The sequence below is a fragment of the Pistacia vera genome, unplaced genomic scaffold (genome assembly GCF_008641045.1).
Source record: "Pistacia vera cultivar Batoury unplaced genomic scaffold, PisVer_v2 Contig393, whole genome shotgun sequence".
NCBI lineage: Eukaryota > Viridiplantae > Streptophyta > Magnoliopsida > Sapindales > Anacardiaceae > Pistacia > Pistacia vera.
The window spans coordinates 512126-535138 of NW_022196216.1; the positions used below are offsets into that span (position 1 = coordinate 512126).

Genomic DNA, 23013 nt, shown 5'->3' on the forward strand with positions numbered 1-23013 from the left:
GCAGTAGTGAAATTATGTGATATTAAATGAATGAGGACTAAATAGATAGGTCATGAAATGTACATGCATCTTGCAAGTGAACAAGAATAATAATAAATTTACAAAGTAAATTTAAACTTTGTATTAAAGTGATATAATATTTGACATTTTTTAATTTTTTTTAAATACTTTAATGAATCAATGTGATTGTAATTGAGGAATGCATATTTGAAAGGTTTCACGTGACCCACTCTATTTTTTACTTTATTAAAAGTTTAGGGTTTAGAGCCAATTTGAGTAATTGAGTGAGAATTATGTCCACTCTTTCAGGTTGTCATTAAATGTTGTTGCCAACAATGCAAACTTTTCTCTCTAAATCCAACTCACAACAGCCGTTTCTTGTGAGACTTTGATAAAGCAAGAAGAAAAACAGAAGAAAAGTTGAGAGAGAATACGAAAAAGAGAAATTTCTGGAAATTTGGTGTATTACATTTCTTGATTTTTGTTTAGTTACACTGTACACTTTTATAGTCTTTACATGAGTCTAACTAACCATTAATGCTAATTGAATATCAACAGAAAATAACAACTGATTAACGGAGGAGAGTTAAACATTTCCCTCCTTTACTAACATCTACCCTCAAGTTAAACCTGGGAGGAGATATAGGCACTCTCACTCCTTTGCTAACATCTTCCTTCAAGCTGAACCTCGGAAAAGATATAGGCACTTTCACTCCTTTACTAACATCTTCTCTGAAGCTGGAACTAGGAGAATTGACAACTTTTAGTAGCTTAGCAGTTTCTTTTGCTATAAAAAAAAAAAAAAAAAAAATGAACCATCTCTTTGTAGCTTCAACATTAAGCAAAGTCAAGGAGTATAGTTCAATACAGTCAACATCAGCAGAGCGAGGTGAGTATCACAAAAAAAAAAAAAAAAAAAAAAAAAAAACCAACACAACATGTCCAGTACACCTGCATTAATCACAATGCTCTTGAAGAAGCTCATTCATCACAACATGTTCAGTAAAACTGCATTAATCACAATACTCCGGAAGCAGCTCATTCATCACAATAACAGACTGCTACTAATTCAATGCTCCTGAAGCAGCTCATTCATCACAACATTTTTACTAAAACTGCATTAATCCTATATCTGATGCAAATTTTAATACCCTTAATTTGATTAGTGAGCCTCGTATATTTATACATAGAGTAATGTTACATCTATAACTTTTTCTCACAAACTCAACGTGGTAGCTCGCAATTGGTCAGCTACAATTTAGAGAATTTTTTTTTTCAAGTTAATTAATTTCTTTACTAATAATAATTTCCTCTTCTCTTTATTTATTTATTTTTATTTCAATTCCTAATTAGATGGGAAGCTAAATGGAGGAGTGAACAAGGAAGGAATCAAATACTGTAACTGTTAAATATGGAAGCCTGAAACAGCGTCGTTTTGAGTAACAATAATACGGCGTCGTTTTAGGCATATTAACTAGGACAAATTCAGACCACAGGATGCACTCCAGATCTAACGGCCAGGATCAACCACGAAGTCAAACCATATATAAACACACTTTCATTCAGATTTGGTGAGAGAGAGACATACGTTAGGGTTTTCTGGGTTTGCACTTCTCTGTGTTAGGGTTGAGATTATTTCTTCCAGATTGTGAGTTAAATCAGTCGAGTGATTAGGGGGTTTAATCATTCAGGTGAGAGTGTTGTTCTCTCGGGTTAGGGATATTGAGAGAGTATCTTGTAAGGCTGGTTGCTGTTGTAATCGGGTAGATCTGGTGAGTGTTGAATCTGTGTAATCTTGACTATTTCTGATAATCGAAGTGCAGCGAGCTCATACCGTGCTTGAGCTCAATGTGGATGTAACTTATCCATAAAAGGATAAGTGAACCACGGTAAATCGTGGCTTGTCTGTGTGTTTGATCTTGTGGTGTTTTCTTGTTTCTTGGTGTAATTGTTTTGTGTTGGTATATAGATCAGTATTAAGTTTCGGTTATAACAGTGGTATCAGAGCCATTTCTTGAAAGTGAAGTTCGTTTTTTACAAAATTAGGGTTTCGTAAAAATTAGGGTTCTTCTGAGAAATTGGGGGTTTTTCAAATCAATTCCTGTGAGTCTCCAAATTAAGTTCTAGAAAGTCAAATCTTGATCGAGTGTAAGGGTATATTGGCTGGAAGAACAGTGACCGCCTTAAAAACTGCCTAGCAGTAATTGGCAACTTCTGGTGTAACAACGCCTCATACGCCTTAGACTTACCTTCTCTGTCATTGTTTCGGTATAAGAAGTTATTTTACGAAAAAGTAGCGGTTTTGTGAATTTGGGAATTTGTTAAAGAAAACAAAATTAGGGTTTCACAAAATTAGGGTTTCGGGAATTGGGGGTTTTTTTTTTTTTGAATTGATTATTTCTTTGAGTCTGAATTAGTTCTAGAGAGTCAACTCTGATAAAGTGTAAGGGTATAATGGCTGGAAAACCATGACCGCCTTAAAAACTGCCTAGCAGTAATTGACAACTTCTGGTGTAATAACGTCATGTACACCTTAGACTTCCTTCCCTGCCATTACAAGAAAAATGAGCACCACCCGAATGGCTCCCATACGATGGGAAGATCGACTTGGAAGCTGAAAAAAGAGAGTGAAGGCTCTTCTCTCACACAACAAGGTTGCAATTGCACTGGAAAAGGATCCCAAGAAATGGTTAGAGGAGAAACTGGAGAAGAAGGAAGAGATTGACGAAGAAGCTTATAAACTGATCGTGATGAATCTTTCAGACAGTGTCCTTCGGAAGGTAGATGGATTCGAAACTCCTCTTGGTTTATGGGGTAAATTAGAATCTCTATATGTTTACAGTCTGCACCGAATTTGGCTTTCTTAAAGGGAGCCTTATTCCTTATAAGATGGAAATTCGAAGTCCATGAGGAAAACTTAGATGAATTCCTTAAGATGAATCTAATCTTAAAGGGCACAGACCAAGAACTAGGACAGACTAGTTGCCATGATATTATTAAATTCCTAACTGAAGACTACCAGTAGTCAAGAATGCCCTTCAGTACTCCGGTACTGTACCCAGTGTTGATTTGATAGTTGCGGGTCTTAAGGCTAGAGAATTAGAGCTAAAACTCTTAAGAGGAACAATAGCACTCTGTTTGGAAGGGTAGAATAGAATCTGCTCAGTTAGTAAAGGATTTTAGTCAAATCAGGGGGGTAAGAACAAGAAGAAATGGAAGGGGAACAACAAAGCCAAAAAGAAACCAGGAAATATTACTACTGTAATAAGACAGGCCACCTAAAGAAAAACTGTTTTGATTGAAAGAAAAAACAAACTAGGAACACAGAGAGCACCTAGCCACCACTAGTAACCAAAGAGATGAACCAGAAGTCCTAATAGTGTCAATATCTGACACTGCAAAAGAATGGGTGTTAGATTTGGTTGTACTTTCAATATGAGCCCTAATAGGAGTTGGTTCAAGACTTTAAGGAGTCTGATCATGAGACTGTGTACATGGGAAACAACAGACATGTAGGGTTAAGGGGATTGGCTGATTACCTTAGGTTAAGTGGGGGAAAACTAATAAGGGGACCAAAGTAGATATATACCTGACTTAAGAGAAAACTCAATCATTAGGCACCCTAGATGAAGCAGGCTGCTGCTATAAGGCTAACAGTGGGTGGTTGAATGTCTATAAAAATGAGAATCTTGTGTTGATAGGAGAAAAGAAAAATGGTCTATATGTACTTTGTGGTAGTTTTTATTCTGACTGCAAAAGCACAACACTTGGGTCTCCAAATTTATCAGTAACAGAAAGGTGGCACTAAGATTAGGTCATATGAGTCAGAAGGAATGGATGTATTGAACAGGCTAGGACAATTTGGGAAAGATACTGTTACAAGTCTAGAATTCTGTGAAAATGTGTACTTGGTAAACAGACAGAAATAGTTTTCCCAAGGGAGTTCACCTAACAAACAACTGTTTGGATTACCTACATTCTGATTTATGGGGGCCAGAAAAGGTTAAATCTCATGGTGAGAAATACCCCTCAGCAAAATGGACTTGAGTTCTGTAATCTGGAGTTTGATAATTTACAGTGAACAGGGGATCCTGAGGCATAGGACAGTGAGAAATACCCCTCAGCAAAATGGGGTGGCTGAGAGGATGAACAGAACACTTCTAGACAAAGTAAGATGCCTCTTGATCAGTTCAAACCTAACAAACTTTCTGGGGAAAAGCACTCTCCACAGCTGCCTATTTAGTGAATAGGAGTCCTTCCACAGCACTAAGTCTTATCAGTCCAGAAGAAAGATGGTCTAGGAGAAGACCAGAACTAGGGCATCTAGAGTGTGTTTGGCTGTGCTGCATATGTTCACACACAGGGGGGAAAAATGGAGCTAAGATCAACCAGGTGTGTGTTCCTTGGATATCCTTAGGGCACAAAGGGATACAGGCTATGGGACAGAAAGTCATAAGGGGTCAGGATTTTAGTGAGTAGGGATGTGTGGTTTAATGAGGGAGATTCCCATGCAAAGGCACTAACCCTGATGAAGGAACAACCAAAAGCACAGAAGAAGTTACTAAACAGACCAATACCCCTCAGATTGAGGTGGAGCACACAACCCATCAATTAAACCCACCTCAAGCACAAGCTCAAAATACCCAGCAGCCTAAAACTAAAATTGCACCTGAGGAACCTGACCAAGCTGAAGATGAGGAAGCAAAAGAGTTCCCAGAACCACAGCAAAATGAACTAACAAACTACCAACTGGCCAGAGACAGAACCAGAAGAGAGGTAAAACCACCCTTAAGGTACTCATATGCAGAACTGATTTACACTACTACTTGTAGGGAATGAAGTGCTTAGGTCTGAACTGGATACATATCAAGAGGCCATGGAATCCAAGGATAGGGACAAATGGAAAACAGCTATGGAGGAGGAAATGCAACTTTAAAGGTAAATGAAACATGCACACTGGTTCCAAAACCAAGTGATCAGAAGTGACCTAATGTAGTGGTTTTTAAACTTAAGAGGGGCATTTCCATAGCTGACCCACCTAGGTACAAAGCCAGACTTGTGGCTAGGGTTTTACCCAAAGGGAGGGGATAAACTTAATGAAGTCTTCTCCCCTGTGGTAAAATACAAAACAATTAGGTTATGCTATCTGTAGTTGCTTATCAAGACTTAAAACTAGAGCAGTTGGAAGTCACCACTGCATTTCTTCATAGAACACTAGAAGAAAAAATCTATATGAGTCAACCTATGGGGTTTACTGACCATAATTCCCTGAACATGCTTGCCTTCTAAAAAGATCCCTATATGGGTTAAAACATTCCCCTAGGCAAGGTACAAAGGTTTGACACCTTTAAATAGGTATAAGTTCACTAGAAGCCAATATGATAGTTGTTTCTATTTTAAATGGATAATAATCTGCCTATTACTTGCTTTTATATGTGCATGACATGCTGTTGATCAGTAAGTCAAAAACCCTGATCAGTGATTGAAGAAAAGACTAAACACTGAATTCAGCATGAAAAAAACTAGGGAATGCTAGAAAATTTTAGGCATAGAAATAAACAGAGATAGAAAGAGGTGTGAACTTAGACTGCAGCAACAATCTTACTTACTCAAACTAGTCACAAAGTTTGGCATGGCTGGTGCCAAACTGGTCTCAATGCCCCTAACCAGTCAGTTTATTCTTAGTAGTCTCAATGCCCCAAAAATGAGTCAGAGCTGTTGAAAATGAAGTATGTCCTTATGCAAATGTTGTGGGGTCACTGATGTATGCCATGATTAGTACTAGGCCAGACCTAGCCTTTGCCATTTCCATGTTAAGCAGGTAATGTCCAATCCTGGTATGGAACATTGGAATACTCTAAAATGGATGCTAAAATATATAAATAGTACTGTTTGTGTTGGGCTTGAATACTATAAAAGAAATACTGCACTGATCTGGTTGGTTTTGTAGATGCTGATTTGCAGGTGATAAGGATTCAGAAAATCAACAACTGCATATTACTTCACATTGGGTGGAAATTGTATAGCTGGAAATCACAGTTGCAGCCTATGTAGCACTGTCTTCAATAGAATCAGAGTACATTGTAGCAACTGATGCAGTTAAAGAAGCCTTATGGCTGAAAGGAATTCTAACAGAGTAAAACTAATTGTGGAAAGGTGACAGTGTATTCAGACAGTCAGAGTCTGATCCACCTAAGCAAAATCAGTGTATCACGAAAGAACTAAAACGTGGATGTCCGCTATCACTTCGTGAGGGACCAAGTTGAAATGGAATCATTGAACTTAAGAAGGTACCCACAGAAGAGAATCCAGCAGATAGGGCACCAAATATCACTCAGTAAGTTCAAGCACTGCTTGAACTTGTGTATATCAAGTAGTCTTGAGTGAAAAGAGCTATGATAGAATGGGACCAGCCAAGCTGCACAAAAAGTCGTTTCCAGTGCTTCCAAGGTGGAGATTATTAAATATGGAAGCCTGAAACAGCGGCGTTTGAGTAACAATAATAGACGTCGTTTTAGGTATATAACTGGGACAAATTCAGACCACAGGATGCACTCTAGATCTAACAGCCAGGATCAACCACGAAGTCAAACCATATATAAAAACACTTTCATTCAGATTTGGTGAGAGAGAGACATAAGTTAGGGTTTTCGGGTTTGCAATTCTCTGTGCTAGGGTTGAGATTATTTCTTCCAGATTGTGAGTTAAATCAGTCGAGTGATTAGGGGGTTTAATCATTCAGGTGAGAGTGTTGTTCTCTTGGGTTAGGGATATTTAGAGAGTATCTTGTAAGGCTGGTTGTTGTTGTAATGGGTAGATCTGGTGAGTGTAAAATCTGTGTAATCTGACTGTTTCTGATAATCAAAGTGCAGCAAGCTCATACGTCCTTGAGCTCCATGTGGATGTAGCTTATCCATAAAAGGATGAGTGAACCACGATAAACGTGGCTTGTCTGTGTGTTTGATCTTGTGGTGTTCTTGCTTTTGGTGTGATTGTTTTGTGTTGGTGTATAGATCAGTATAGTTTCAGTTATACAAAACAATCTAATCAGTAAGCTTCTTTCAACGGTCAGGAGCCAACCAAATTAATCGTAATATTATATTAGTTTATATAAAAAAAACTATATAAATAGTTACATTTATACAAAATTATACGTGTTTCTGATATAAAGTGCAGGCATACAACCATTATACCTTTTTTCACTGGGAACTCCCAAGCTTTGGAAGATGAATATGGTGGCTTTTTAAGCTCTGCATTGTGTAAGTTCTTTCAGGAATTGCTTTCCATTTTACAATTTTAAAATAACTTCATTTGATCTGTGGACATTGAAGAAAAAATATTTTTTAGGAATGATTTTCGAGACTATGCAGAGGTTTGCTTCAAGGAATTGGTGACCGAGTGAAGCATTGGATAATATTGAATGAGCCATGGAGTTATAGTTTTGGTGGCTACACCTTCGGCTTGTTGACACCCGCACGGTGTTCGGAGTGGCAAGGGATGAACTGCACCGATGGAGATTCCGCAACTGAGCTGTATTGGTGGAACCTAATCAGCTTCTTGGTCATGCATCCGTGTCAATCTCTACAGAAATAAATATCAGGTTCAATAGTTCTTCATTTTATGATCCCCCATGTGTTTGTGATGGTTTATATTATCATATACATGCAGTCATTCTTTTCTATGGACATCTTATATAAATATTATATGAGAAGAAACAAAGAAGGAAAAAAAAAAAAAAAAAAAAAAAAACAGAGCAAAGAATTTGGAAATAGTTGTTGTTTATTTCATCATCTTGAATGAAGCTTAGTGGCACACTTATGACTTATATATACCCGAAGGTAGAGTAAAAATTCTTGTCAACTTAAATCTACACCGTTCATTCAAAAACAAAGTTAATCACTCTTCACCATTCGATCATAACAAGAAGAACATACTCTCTTTGCTGCATGCAAGATTAACAAGTTGCATTAACTGCATGCAAGTTGCTCAGCATTTAACTGACTGCAAGTTGCTTGGCAAGTTGATTCTTCAAGTTGCATTCCTAGAATCAGCAACTTGCATTAACAGAATGCAAGTTGGTTAACAAGTTGATTTAACTGACTGCAAGTTGCTCGGCAAGTTGATTCTTCAAGTTGCATTCCTAGAATCATGAAAATCATACTCTGCTTGAGTTGAAACGTGAAAACCTTTTCTGTCAACATCATCCCTCAAGCTAAACTCAAAAAAAAAAAAAAATTTCTTTCAACATCGTCCCTCAAGCATAACCTTAGCTTAGTTTAGCTTATTTTGTCAGCCTCTTTCTATTCTGTTTGTTTTTCTCTTAGCTGATTTTAACTTTAACACTGACTTTGAATTTAAAGCTTGTTCAAGATAGTCACTTCGTCCCTCAAGCTCAAATTTGGGAGAGATAGAGAGACGAAGTTGATCGCGAAGAGTGCAAAAATGAGAGCTGGAGAAAGGTTTGGTAAGGATATCAGCAACTTGGGAGGTGGAACAACATACTGGACAACTAAGCATTTAGCTTGGACCATTTCTCGCACAAAGTGCACATCAATTTCAATGTGCTTGGTGCGAGCATGGAAAAGGGGATTGGTAGCAAGAGCTCCAATGCTTGTGTTGTCACACCAGAGAACAGAAAGGCTTGAAATGGAGACATGAAGCTCCTGAAATAGATTCTAAAGCCAAGTAATCTCAGTAGAAGCATGCGCTAAGGCACGGTATTCTGCCTCAGTGGAGGATAAGGTAACCACCTGCTGTTTTTTTTTAACACCATTGAATTAGGTTGGAGCCAAGGAAGATACAATAGCCACTGGTAGATTTAAGATCATATGGGCTACTCGCCCAGTCAGCATCAGCATACCCTTCAAGCTGTAGAATGGAGTCTTTACTGAATGTTAGACCATGGTGTAAAGTCCCTTTAACATAGTGAAGAACATGTTTGCAGGTCTGCTAGTGGTTAAGAGTTAGAGCCTTGAGGAATTGACTTAGTTTGTTTACCGTAAATGAGAGATCAGGTCTAGTCATGGTGAGGTACTGTAAGGCCCCAATAAGACTTGTAGACAGATGTGTGTTCAAACAGAGGACTATCATCAAGGCTAAGTTTGGACCCAAGAATCATCGGAGTAGAGCAAGGATTGCAGTCGATCATGCCATATTTAAGTATAATTTCTTGCGCGTACTTGCTCTGATTAAGAAGCAATCTATGAATAGTATGAACTACTGAAATACCAAGAAAATAGTTAATAGGGCCAAGAATTTTGAGGCCAAACGTGTTGTCCAACTTGGTGATTACTTATTGAATTACTGAATTGTCATTTCCCGTGAGTAAGATATCATCGACGTAAACAAGAATGCAAACAACTTTGTTACCATTATGGTAATAGAAGAGGCTGGAATCAGAGATAGAATTCATGAAATTCTGTTGTAATAAGGCAGCCTTTAGTTTGTCATACCAAGTACGCGGTGCCTATGTTAAACCATATAGTGCCTTGTGCAATTTACATACATGTTGAGGTTTGTAAGGATCAACAAAGCCTTCTGGTTGAGGCATGTAAACTGATTTAGTAAGATCGCCATTGAGAAATGCGTTATTAACATCAACTTGTTGAACCTCCCAACCATGGCTGACCGCAAGTGATAGAATGACTCGAATTGTGGAGGCTTTGATTACTGGAGAAAAAGTTTAGAAATAATCCACTCCTGGAGTTTGATGGAACCTTTTGGTAACAAGTCTTGCCTTGTAACGTTGAACGCTACCATCAGAGTTTAGTTTCACCTTAAAGACCCACTTATTGCTAATAAGGGTCATATCCTCGATATATGGGACCAGAGACCAAGTTTGGTTATGTTGGAAAGCTTCATACTCGACAGTCATAGCTTGAACCCAAAGAGGATTAGTTAAAGTTGATGCTATACTAGTAGGTTCTATATGGGATTCAAGAGTGAGGGTACTAACAAGAGTTGCTGCTTTTCTTTAGGTAATCATAGGGTGTGTGTTCTGGATAGTTGTGGTGGTAGGCTGATCTTAGGAAGAGGGTACTTGAGAGGTGTAAGAACTGAGGTCAACTTCAAGTGTTAAAGGTGGAGCCAAGGATTGAGAGATGGACCTGGCCGACAAATTTTACACTGAAGGTGCCGTGGGAGAAATATTCTGATTAGGAATGTTGATAGGAAGCTTCCAAGGTTGAGATCAAGGTGACATTGAGGATGCCTTGGTTTTTGAAGTATGGTGGATAGAAAAATCTTTAGCAAAAGGAAAGATTTGTTCATTGAATTGAACACTTTGCACGATGTAAAATCTCCCATGAGTGTTGAGACACAAGTAACCGTTGTGATTAGAGCTATAACCAAGGAGAACACATTGCTCAAAATGAAAGGCAAATTTGTGTTTTTGATATGGTCTGATAAAGGGGAAGCATTAACAACTGAAGATGTGGAAAGCCTTGTAGTCTAGTAATTTGTGAAACAAAAGGTAGAAAGGAGTTTGATGTTGCAAAACTAAGGATGGTAATCTGTTAATCAGGTAAACGACAGTGTGGAATGCAAACCACAAAAATTGCAGTGGCATGGAGGCTTGTGCTAGTAATGTGAGTCCCATTTCAATAACATGACGATGTTTGCAGTCAATCCTACCATTTTACTGATGCGTATGAGGACAGGAATGCCGAAAATGGATCCCCTAATGAGCAAAGAAAAAAGCAAGAGGTCTGAACTCTCCTCCCTAGTCTAACTGAAATGTTTTTATTTTGTTGTCAAATTGTTGATCTACTACCTGTATGAACTGTTTAACGATTGAGGTTACTTTTGATTTCAGTTTGAGGGGATAAATCCAGGAGTATCTAGTATGATCATTAACAAGAAGTAAGTAATATCTGAATCTAGTAGCTGAAATTATAGGGGCAGGTCCCCAAACATCCGCATATACCAACTCAAAAGGTTTACTTGCCTGAGAATTTGATGAAGGAAATGAGTTTTGGTGAAGCTTGACATATTGACAAGCTTCACAAAACTGATCTTTATTAATGTTGTCCTTTACATTCAACGTTTGTATAAGAGAGTTAAGGATGAAAAAATGAGGATGGCCTAATCTCCTATGCCATAAATCTCCTTCACTAACAGATGCTGGAGCTTGGCCTTTATTTTCTTCTATGGCGGGTACATCATTGGAGTCTTGATGTCCAGTGTAATTATGTAAGTAGGAAAGTCCAGAAAAAGAGGTTTTTGATTGTGATTATTGTAAATGAGAAGATTGTAATGAGGTAGAGCTTTGTTGTTAGCAGTGTTGGAGTAGGTGCCCTAGAGCCAATCAATTATTGTGAAATTGACTCTTTGTAATAATGTTCATTAATCAATAAAAGGCATTTTATTCTATATCACGTAAATCATTATTATTGCAATATGTATTGATATATGTCCTTAGAATGGTAGAACCGTGACGAGGGTATCAAGTGTTTCAAATCTTGATAGTGAGAACCCTATGAACACATAAGGTAGCCATTTTAGAAACGTCCGTAGCCCTAGTATTATTCTGAAGTAACGGCATAGATAATATAGTAAAGCTATCATAGTGTTGAACGACCCTGTCGAAAGGCAGTGACTGATCTCACTTGTCAAGGTTGTTTGATGATAACCTAGTGCAATACATGGGTGCTTGCTATAGGCGAATACACCGCAACAAGTTCACTGGACTGACCCACCAGAGGATTCCATATGGATGGTAATCCTAGTGTCTATGAAACAAATCCTCTAACGAATGGTGGTGCATGTGATCCTTAGACTTGAGATCACCGGAGCGCCTTGTGCACCGATTGGTGTAGTTTGACACTAGCCTAATGCAGTTCTTTTCAGAGCTGTCAATATGGTGGTGATTGGCTGCATCAAGGAGTGTATCAAGACTATGGTGGATTGATAGAGGATTCATCACTCCCGAGTACGGGAGAAGTTATCACACGACGCAATTCAGTATATGACAATGACATTAAAACTGTGGCCACAGTGGAATTGAGTTGTTGCTCTATCCAGTTTATAATACGGGTCATTGGTCCAGAAACTGAATACATAATATCGAGAGTAACCAAAGGTTTACACTATTTCTATGCCTTCGTCTCGTCAAGATAACGGATGATGAAATGATCGAATTGTACAGTAACCATATCCTTGACAGATAGCTACTTTGCTGAATCCGAATCTATTGGGTGGCCATGATGCCTTGCTAGAGGCCAATCTTGGTATGTGTATTAGTGAGATGATTAATCGGTGTTAATCGCGATACTATACACTGCCGGTATGATGAGGAGCCTATAGGTCACACACATAGAAGATAATTTAAGATCCAAGAAGAAGGAAGGGCGTTTTCGTCTTTTTAAGGCAAAAAGGTATTTTGGTAATTTCGCAGTGCAATTAAATTTGCTGAGGTCGTAGCCTTTATTTAATTTATTAGAAAAATTAAATAAGTGAAATTACGTTTAAATATATGTTCACATATATTTAATTAAATCATCATTATTGTTAAATGTTAATATATATAGATTAAATATATATTAATTGAGTTTAATTGAGATAATGATGAAATAAATAAAATATCTAATTTGGGAGTGTTTGGTGACATGGGGTGTTTTGGTTGGAGCCTAAGGCTATTCCATATGGGAATAGGGCATTAAAGTTTTACTATAAAAAGAAAATGATTATTTATGAAAGAAAAAGAGATTTCATTAGTTATTTTTCTTTGAAAAAGAACAAACACAACAGCCCCTTAAACACTCTCTTATGCCAGATTTGGTTTTTGCCAAAATCAAAATTCCTTTGATTTCTTCTTCTTGATTCTTAAGGCTAAGGAGGATCTGGCAAATCCCTCCTTAGTTCTTTGTGATTGTCTTCGTGTGGACTTCGTGGGTTCGATCCTACACTTGGATCGGTAGCAAAACATGATCAGAGACAAAATTGGAGGAGCCTCCAATGTGGGTATGGTTTCTAAATCCAGATTTATTTTCTGCAGATTCTTGTATTTTATAAACTGTAAAATTTATACCTTTGATCTTGGCTCAATGGGAACGATCCTAGAAATTATTGTTTTGTTTTCCGCTGCATTAACGGGTCGTTTCCTTACAGGCAGGCCCCATTTCCACTTAGGATGTCAAGTTGATACAACCCGTTGTGTAAGGATCCTTTAAGAAGCACAACCTAAGAAGTCTTGTCCTTTATAACACAACCATCAGTAGAGAACTCAACCAATACATTATTATCTCTTGCAATTTTAGAAATGCTCAACAGGTTCTTAGTCACATATGGAACACATAGTATTTTTTTAAGCTAAATAGATTTGTTCATACAAGAGGAAGGTAAGATAGTCAAACCTGTATGAGAGATGTCAAGGCACTGTCCATTCCCAACTTGTAGAGATTCAGTTCTAGTGTATTGATTTTTGATTGAGAGATTTTGAAGATCAGGTGCTATATGATAAGTGGCACCTGAGTCAATAAACCAATTCAGATCTGAAACTGTTAGAGGAGTTGCTATCTGATTTGGCTGAGCTGTTGCAGTCTGCTTTTTCAACTCACTTTCTCCTGAGTGTCCATAGTGCTATTGTGACAGATTTGGTCCAGAAAAAGGAGAGTTTACTGGAGTGTTGTTTTAAAAAAGTTGCTGATGATGTGCCATTGGTGAAGAAGTCTGGTAAGACTGATTTGGACAGTAATTCAAGTAACTAGGCTAAGTGTTTGCAAAGAACACTTGTGCAGGAGTTGTGGATTGAGTATGTTGTTGTGACATATTATGCTTTATTCCAAATTATGGTCGGTGATTCTGATTTCCTTGAAAGGAAGTGTCAAAGCTATGATAGCATTGTAAAGCCATGTGTCCATTCTTCCCACACAATTGACAAAATAGTCTAGGTTTGTAAAAGTTTCGACCTCTTCCTCTACCTTTGCCAAAAATTGGATTATAAGGTTGAAAACTTTGAGTAGGTAGGTAGGAGTGTTTAGGTTCATGTTGACTTTAGGAGTGAGGGTGTATAGGTTGATTTGTTTGTTATCCTGAAGTGTTTAACATTGACGTGGTCAGTTGAGAGTTGGAAGGCTATTTGTTTGCCAAGAAGGCAATGGCTTCATGAAAGCCTATATAGGCAGAGTGTTGTTTCTCCAGTCTCATTTCGTGTTTATGTAACATGAATTGTGCTTCCTGTAATGATACTTCACTACTCCTAGCAATTAAAGTGGCTACCATTGCATCACATTTAGCTCCAAGTCCATCCAGAATGTATAAAAGCAACTCTTCATCAATTACAACCACACCATTGGTGGTCAAAGAATCAGCAATTTCTTTCATTCTAAGCACATAATCATTTACACTAGAGGTATCTTTCCTAGTCGTTTGTAATTGATTCCTCAAGTGTAAGATCCGAGCCTTAAAATCTATTAGAAAATGCATCTCTAGTGTGTGCCATATATCATATGCTATTTCACAATTAGCAACATGCTTGAACATAGTTCCCGGAATGGTAGATTTCAACTAGCTAAATAACAATTGATCAATTCTTTTCCATACTAACTGTTCTTGATTAACAGCCTATTTTGATTCATTTGTTTTAGAGATAGTAAAGGTAGGAGGACAAGGTTTATCACCTGTAACAAAGCCTTCTAGCTCATAAGCTTTCAGTGCAAAAAGAACTTGAGATTTCCAGTAAGCATAGTTTCGTTCTCCTAACTTCATAGTGATGGTAGGTAGAGTGTTGTTTAGTGTTGAGACTAAAGCCGAATTCATTGCTTTCCTTTTGTGTTAAGTGCTGAGGTGAGAGGTGTTTTAGGATCTGCCATTGACGTATGTCAATAGCTCTGATACCATGAGAAGAAACAAAGAAGAAGAAGAAGAAGAAAAGCATAGCAAATAATCTGGAAATAGTTGTTGTTTATTTCATCATCTTGAATGAATCTACAGTGGCACACTTATGACTTATATATACCCAAAGGTAGAGTACAAATTCGTGTCAACTTAAATCTACACTGTTCATTCAAAAACAAAGTTAATCATTATTCACCATTCGATCATAACAGGAAGAACACGCTCTCTTTGCTGCATGCAAGTTGATTAACAAGTTGCATTAACTGCATGCAAGTTGCTCAACAACTTGCATTAATAGAATGCAAGTTGGTTAACAAGTTGATTTAATTGACTGCAAGTTGATTCTTTAAGTTGCATTCCCAGAATCATGAAAATCATACTCTGCTTGAAAACCTTTTCTGTCAACAATATATATATCTGATTCAAGATTTTCTGATTCGAGGAAATTATGAAATAACAAAATTTTAATATTAAACTAATTATTGGTAGAAAAATTGTGCAGAAAACTCAAAAGGGGAAGATATGAATCACTCTACTGTCACATTGGATGGTGCCTTACTCCTCCCACCATCAAAATGCTATAGAAAGAGCTCTTGATTTCATGTTTGGATGGTAAGAAATATCATTAATCATTATTCTATATTCACTCTAATTAATAAATAATTAGTGGTTTAAACTAATTAATAATGCAACTCAACAACCCCACTACACAAAGTTAGGAGTTTAAGCCCCTAATTGATTTCTGTGGTTTATATTCTTAGTTGACTATGCCTTTAATTTTATAAATGAAACTGGTATCACACATCAAATTGATGCACCCCAATTAGGTGAATCAATTATATCTATTGCAATTAATTAATTAAACATCTAATTGAACACACAATCGATGGTTTACAAATAATTATATAAGTAAATTTCATTGATTTACTTTTCGTTTGATCGTTCTAATTTGAAAATTAGAAGAAGAATTTTGTTATACAAAAGGGTATTGATTGATTTCTAAGAAATCTCATAAGAGGGTTTTGTCAAATTAAATTGAAGAAATTTTTGATGGTTTGCTAACTCATTAATCCAATAAAAGGAAAAATAAACTTCATTTTTTAGAAAATGATGTTCTAAAACATCAATATATAATTGTTTTAATGTCTTTTTCATTTTCTGTGCTAGCAATTTTAAAAAGGTTTACATTGGATTATTTATATGTGTATAGAGTAATTCTTTAGTCAATGTGTCATGATATGAATTTCGTCAGGACTATATTTATACACCGTTGATTTTATTTCATAGGATTGAAATGATATTTTATAATTCAAATTCAATGGTATATATTGAAGGTCCTGACAAATTATTATTAAGACATCCTGATTAGAAAATTATATCATATAATTTTGTGCTCAAGACAATGAAAATCGTAAATTGAGAGAAAAACTAAAAGAAATTAAAGCTTCAATTTTTGTATTTGATTGAATGAATGAATAATACAGTAAGGGTTTGCTACTTAAGTGAGTCAGTAGCTAAGAGAGTGTGAAGAGAAAAGGAAAGTAAAAAATACAGACATTCGTTCTCTTTAAGAGAGAAACACAAAACGACAACGTTTTTGTTTTTGCTTAGTTAAATATTTGCTAAGCCCTTAACTTTTGAATTCTGACACTTTAATCCACATGCCCACTCAAATCTAACTCCCTAGTCCAGGTTTCCAAATCCTAGCATTTTAATCCACATGCCCACTCAAAACAAATTGCCTCCAAAAACAAAACTTTAGCAAGTCTTCACCAAACTACATTCAACAGTAATCAATGAAATTCAACATCCAATGTCCACTGCAACTGAACCTAAAACTTCATTCTTCACCAAACTACATTCAACACTAATCAATAAAATTCAACATCCAATGTCCACTGCAATTGAACCCAAGACTTCATTCTTCACCAAACTGCATTCAGCAAAACACCAATAAAATTCAACATCCTATGTCCATTGCAACTGAACCCAAGACTTCATTCTTCACCAAACTGCATTTAGTAGAACACTAGTAAAAGTCACTCCAATGTCCACTGCAACTGAAGCCAAGACTTCATTCTTCACCAAACTACATTAAGCAGTACTCAATAAAATTCAACATCCAATGTCCACTACAACTGAACCCAATACTTCATTCTTCACCAAACTGCATTCAGTAGAACACCAATAAAAGTCACATGAAAGATTGCACCATGATTCATCATCTAGTATTTACTACAACTGAACCACACAAACTGCATCGGAACATTATAGCAGAACACCAGTAAAAGTCACATGAAAGGCTACACCAAAATTCATCATCTAGTATTCACTACAACTGAACCACACAAACTGCACTAGAACATTACAAAAGAACACTAGTAAAAGTCACATAACGACTACACCAGAATTCATCATCCAGTAGTCACTACAACTGAAGAACACCAGTAAAACCACAATCTTCAGCAATTAGCAGAAAAACACATACAAAATTCAAAATTCAATCATCCAATGGCCACTATAACTAAAGAACACCAGTAAAACCACAATCTTCAGCAATCAGTAGAAAAACACATACAAATTTCAGAATTCATTGCAAATTTCATCATCCATTGTAGCACATCTGCAGATTTCACAAAAAAACACATAAACTGCAAGAATCATTGCAGCAGATCAAATTCCATAAAACCATACAAACTGATTCATAAACCACACAAAACTTCAACAATCACTGCAGACTTCATCATCCATTGTGACACATCTGCAGATTTTACAAAATTCACACAAACTGCAACAATCATTGCAGTAGATCAGATTCCTCAAAACCATCCAAAACTAATTCATAAACCACACAAGACTTCAGCAATCACTATAGATTTAATAAAAAAAAATAAAAATAAAAATTCTAGAAATTCCAGCTTGCATTTAGAAACATTCTAGCAGGCCACTGATTTCAACAGACACTGCAATAGAAGATAATACAATAAGGCATTTAGCTGGAACAGGGTAACTGAATCACAATAAGTTTTTCCTTCAATTCTTGAAACTAAACTGTAGAGAGTGTCTTTGTTAATATATCAGCAATTTGTAACTTTGTAAGAACGTATTGAACCAACAAATGCTTAGCCAAGACTTGATCTCTTATATAGTGCGCATCAATCTCAATATGCTTGGTTCTGGCATGAAATACAAGATTGCCAGCCAAGGCCCCTGCACTAAGGTTGTCACACCATATGACTGGTGCCTGAGGAAAAATTAGGCCTAATTCTGAAAAAATATTCTTAAACCATGCAACTTCAGTTGCTGAGTGAGCTAGTGCCATATATTCAGCCTTGGTAGAGGACAAAGCAACTACCTTTTATTTCTTAGAGCTCCATTGAATCAAATTGGGACCTATGAAGATACAATATCCACTAGTAGACCTTCTATCATCAAGATTGCTGCCCCAATCTGCATCAGCATAACACTCAATGTTCAAAGAAGCTACTGGTCTAAATTGAAGGCCATGATTCTAAGTTCCTTTGAGATATCGAAGAACCTTTTTGCATGTTTGCCATTGTATTTCAGTAGGAGCTTGCAAGTATTGACTTAATTTATTAACTATGAAGATGATATCAGGTCTGGTGAGTGTGAGATATTGCAATGCTCCCACTGTACTTCTATACAAAGTTGGATCCTTAAAGCATTCACTGTCCCCTGTAAATAGCTTGGTACCTACTGCTAGTCGTGTAGAACAAGGGTGTGCATCTGCCATTCTTGTTTTCAGCAACAAGTCAAGAATATATTTAGTTTGTTTAAGATGCATACCGTGATCAGTTCTAACAGCTTCTATACCAAGAAAATAGTAAACTGATCCAAGTGTTTTAAGTGAGAATTGAGCATTAAGATCTTTGATCAAAGTGTGGATAAAAGTTGTGTTCCCTCCAGTTATCAAGATATCATCGACATATATAAGAAGATATGTCTTTTGATCACCTTCTTGAAAAGTAAACAAGTTGGAATCTGCCATTGAATTCCGAAAACCTTTACTAAGTAAAGCTTGCTTTAACTTGTCAAACCAAACCCTAGGTGCTTGTTTAAGACCACACAAGACCTTTTCTAACTTATAGACAAAACTAGGATACTCAGGATGCTCAAAACATTTAGGTTGTTGCATGAATACAGTTTCATTTAGAGTTCCATTCAAAAAACCATTATTGATGTCTATTTGCTGAATATCCCACCGATTTGTGATAGCCAGTGTAACAACTATCCTAATGGTGGAAGGTTTAATAACGAGGCTGAATGTTTCAAAATAATCAAGCCCTAGAGTTTGCTGAAACCCTTTAGCAACCAACCTAGCCTTGTGCTTTTGTAGAGATCTATCTTGATTATACTTAACTCTAAACACCCATTTATTGCCTACAATGTTCATATCACTAGTAGAAGGCACTAAAGACCAGGTTTTGTTCTTAAGTAAGGCTGTAAATTTATTGTTCATTGCTTCTTGCCATTCAAGACTTTGTAATGCCTCTTTAACAGAGCATGGTTCAGGAACAACAGCAAAGGTAAAGGAAGATATTAAGCCAATTTTTGGTGGAGGAAGACTCTGGGATTTGGTTCTTGTTGTCGTTGGATGGATATTGTGACTGACTAATGGAGGGGCAACATTAGACTGTGACGGATCAATAACTGATACCATGTTAGAATTTGAGATGGGTTTGACTCCTCACCCAATAAGGCCTTATTGAATGGGAGGATTACCCCCTCTTATAACCCAATAAGCTTGAGCGTGCCTATATAGTCGATGTAGGACTCCAACACTCTTCCTCACGGTCAAGCCCATATGTTGGGTCATGCCTGTTATTGGAGGTAGTTGCTGACTCTAACTCCTCATCTGCTGGTCAAGCGCTCAGCTCAACTGAACCTAACTCTGATACCAAGTGAAAATCGTAAATTAAGAGAAAAACTAAAAGAAATTAAAGCTTCAATTGGTGTATTTGATTGAATGAATTAATAATATAGTAAGGGTTTGCTACTTAAGTGTGTCAGTAGCTAAGAGAGTGTGAAGAGAAAAGGAAAGTGAAAAATACAGACATTCATTCTCTTTAAGAGAGAAACACAAAACGACAGCGTTTTTGTTTTTGCTTAGTTAAATATTTGCTATGCCCTTAACTTTTGAATTCTGACACTTTAATCCACAAAGACATACTAATATTAATTTCTGACACTGTTGGATTTATTTCCTACAATTGAAATGATATTTTATAATTCAAATCTAATATATATATTCAAGATCTTGACAAATAATATATCTTAAAGTAATAATAGAATTTCTTCTTTTTATATGGCAATCGCAATCCAGTTCCAGAAATATGTGTTACTAGAAAAAGGAAAAAAAGAAATTTAAAAGGAGAAGAATTTTATCTTTTTTAATGGCCTACATTAGATAAGCTTTTTAAATATAGAAAGTAAGCACTTACCTTATTAATTTCGAAATTGACTTAAAGTCTAAAATTTTGTTTATTTTAATTAAGAGAGGTGTCTATAGAATTGTTTTGTAATGTGACCTTTATCACGAGAATTGGATCTTTATTTATAAATCGATTTATTTTATATATCAACCTCGTTAAATATTTGGTAAACATTGAAAGACAAATATTCAATCAAATTTTTATATTGAAAACAGTAAAATTTCGTCTTTTTAGTATTTACCACCATTACTAAACGAGAACTTAGGTTTAAAATTTTGAATATCCTCGCCTTATAATTTTTTGTTGTGTTTGTTTATTTCCTGTTTTAGTTGACGGTACATGAACTGTGAATCAAAATGTCAGATAACAAAGAACCAAGGGTTTGGTTGACATTCTACCAAAGTGACGTCGTTTTAATTATCACTTAAATGTGTAAGAATTTGTATCTTTTGTAGCAGCTCTGTTTCTTTCTCTTTTAAGGGTTTCAAACACTTTGTAATTTCATTCATTCAATCAGAAAAATTGGAAAGCTTACTCTTTAGATTTCTATTTTTCTTTCAACAAGTTCTCTCGAATTTGCAAAGTTAACTTGAACTAACCTACAATCCCAAACTTTTTTTTTATTTTTTTCCAGGTTTATGGACCCAATAATAAATGGAGATTATCCGCACAGCATGCATTCTCTTGTTGGAAACAGATTGCCAAAATTCTCTGAAGAGGAATCCAAATTGCTTAAAGGATCATTTGATTTTCTCGGTTTAAACTATTATACTGCTCTCTATGCAGCCTATGCTCCTCTGCTTAACTCTGGAAACAAAAGCTACTCGACTGATCCTCGTGTTAATCAATCAAGTAATTAGCACAATTAGATTCAACTTTTTACATCTTAATTAATTTAATTTCCCTAATTAATTAACTCCTTAATTTCTAATTAACGATACTTGGATTGATTGCTTTTTGTAGCTTCACGTAACGGAATCCCAATCGGGCCAAAGGTACACTTCCTTTTCTTCAAGTTAATCAACATTAATTCACACTTTTCTTTGAGAGAACTTACTAGTTTCTTTTTTTTTTTTTTAATAGATATTCAATGCTACTGAATGTTTTCTCTTCAAATAAATTTTATTTTCTTTATATATATAAATGAATTTGGGCCCGTTTGGTACACTTTTTCTAATAGGATTTCTAAAATCTTATTCTAAATAGGATAAGATATGATTCTGATAATGTGTTTGGTATATTATTAAAAAACATTTTCTGAAAATATTTAGTTTACTTTTAACCCTTTACATTTGTTAATTTAGCTAAACACCTTTACAATAAAAGTTTATAAATTAGCAAAAACATCCTCATCCACCCAACTAATTGCTGGCAGCCAACCACCACCATCGGACAGTGGCTGATAATCGTCAGAATGGTGCACGACCAATTGGATCTTTTTTTTTTTTTTTTTTGGGTGTCATTAGGTATTCAGTGACAATTTTTTTACAGTTTTCGATTAAAAATTTTGTTTTTTAGTATTACTAATGATAGTAAACTGTTAGCCAAAGCTATTAAACATAATTGTCGGGTTTTTAAAAAATATAGAGGGTTGCATTAGATTTTAACTATATGTATTTCTCTCTGTTGAGGATAAAAATATATATTCACATATCCTTAATCTTTGACGTTATTGGATTTGATCAATGCAGGCTGCATCCGATTGGCTTTATATCTATCCACGGGGGATTCGGGATCTCTTACTTTATACCAAGAAAAATATACAATAATCCCCTCATTCATCTAACAGAAAATGGTAAATTCACTTATCATGATAATAATTCTTCTTCACGTTAACGTAATAAAAAATAAAAATTGAATTTAAACAGCCATTTAATTCTAACTATTATTGCTCTTATTTGCTTAATTAATTGCAGGAATTGATGAAGCAAACAATGCCACATTATCACTAGAGGAAGCCCTTGTTGACAACATGAGAATTGATTACTATTATCAGCATCTCTCTTTTCTTCAGAGAGCCATTAAGTAAGTGACTCTCTAATCACAATATTAGTGAATAATTAAATAATTTAGTGACTTCTTTTTCTTCTTTAATTGTTTTTTATTTATTGTGGCAGGGATGGAGTGAACGTGAAGGGATATTTTGCTTGGTCATTGTTGGACAATTTTGAGTGGTTTTCAGGTTATACGGTTCCTTTTGGCATCAATTACGTGGATTATAAAAAAGGATTACTAGATACCCAAACTCTCAGCTCGTTCGTTCAAGAATTTCCTCAAAAAATAGAGAGGATATAATTTGATATATTATATGTTTTTTATATATGCAATAATACTATATTTACAAAGAAATCTTACAAAGATTTTCATACAAAGTAAGGTGGCAAAATATGAATGGAAAAGTGAAACAAAATGTTAAACTCATTACATTCACTCTTTCATTCATTTTTTATCACATTACTTTGTATGGAGATTTTTGTAAAATTTATTTATAAGTGTAATATTACTTTTTATGCATGATATTTATACCGAATTGATATTGGACTGTCCCAAGAGTTCCTCAAATTAATAAAATATATGTTATACTTTCTACGGATAGACTAAATTATTGAGTGTTATTTAACATTAATTTGTACATTTGTAAGGGAAAATACACAATAATTAAAACTGTGCTGCAATATATTATGCTAATTTAGTACCTGCCCAATGATCTTAATTTCCATCTTAT

At 35.7% G+C, this 23013-nt stretch overlaps 1 pseudogene; it reads left to right on the forward strand.

The window, feature by feature from the left end:
* Positions 1-810: 810 nt before the first annotated feature.
* LOC116141124 lies at positions 811-22572 on the forward strand (annotated as a pseudogene).
* Positions 22573-23013: the final 441 nt, after the last annotated feature.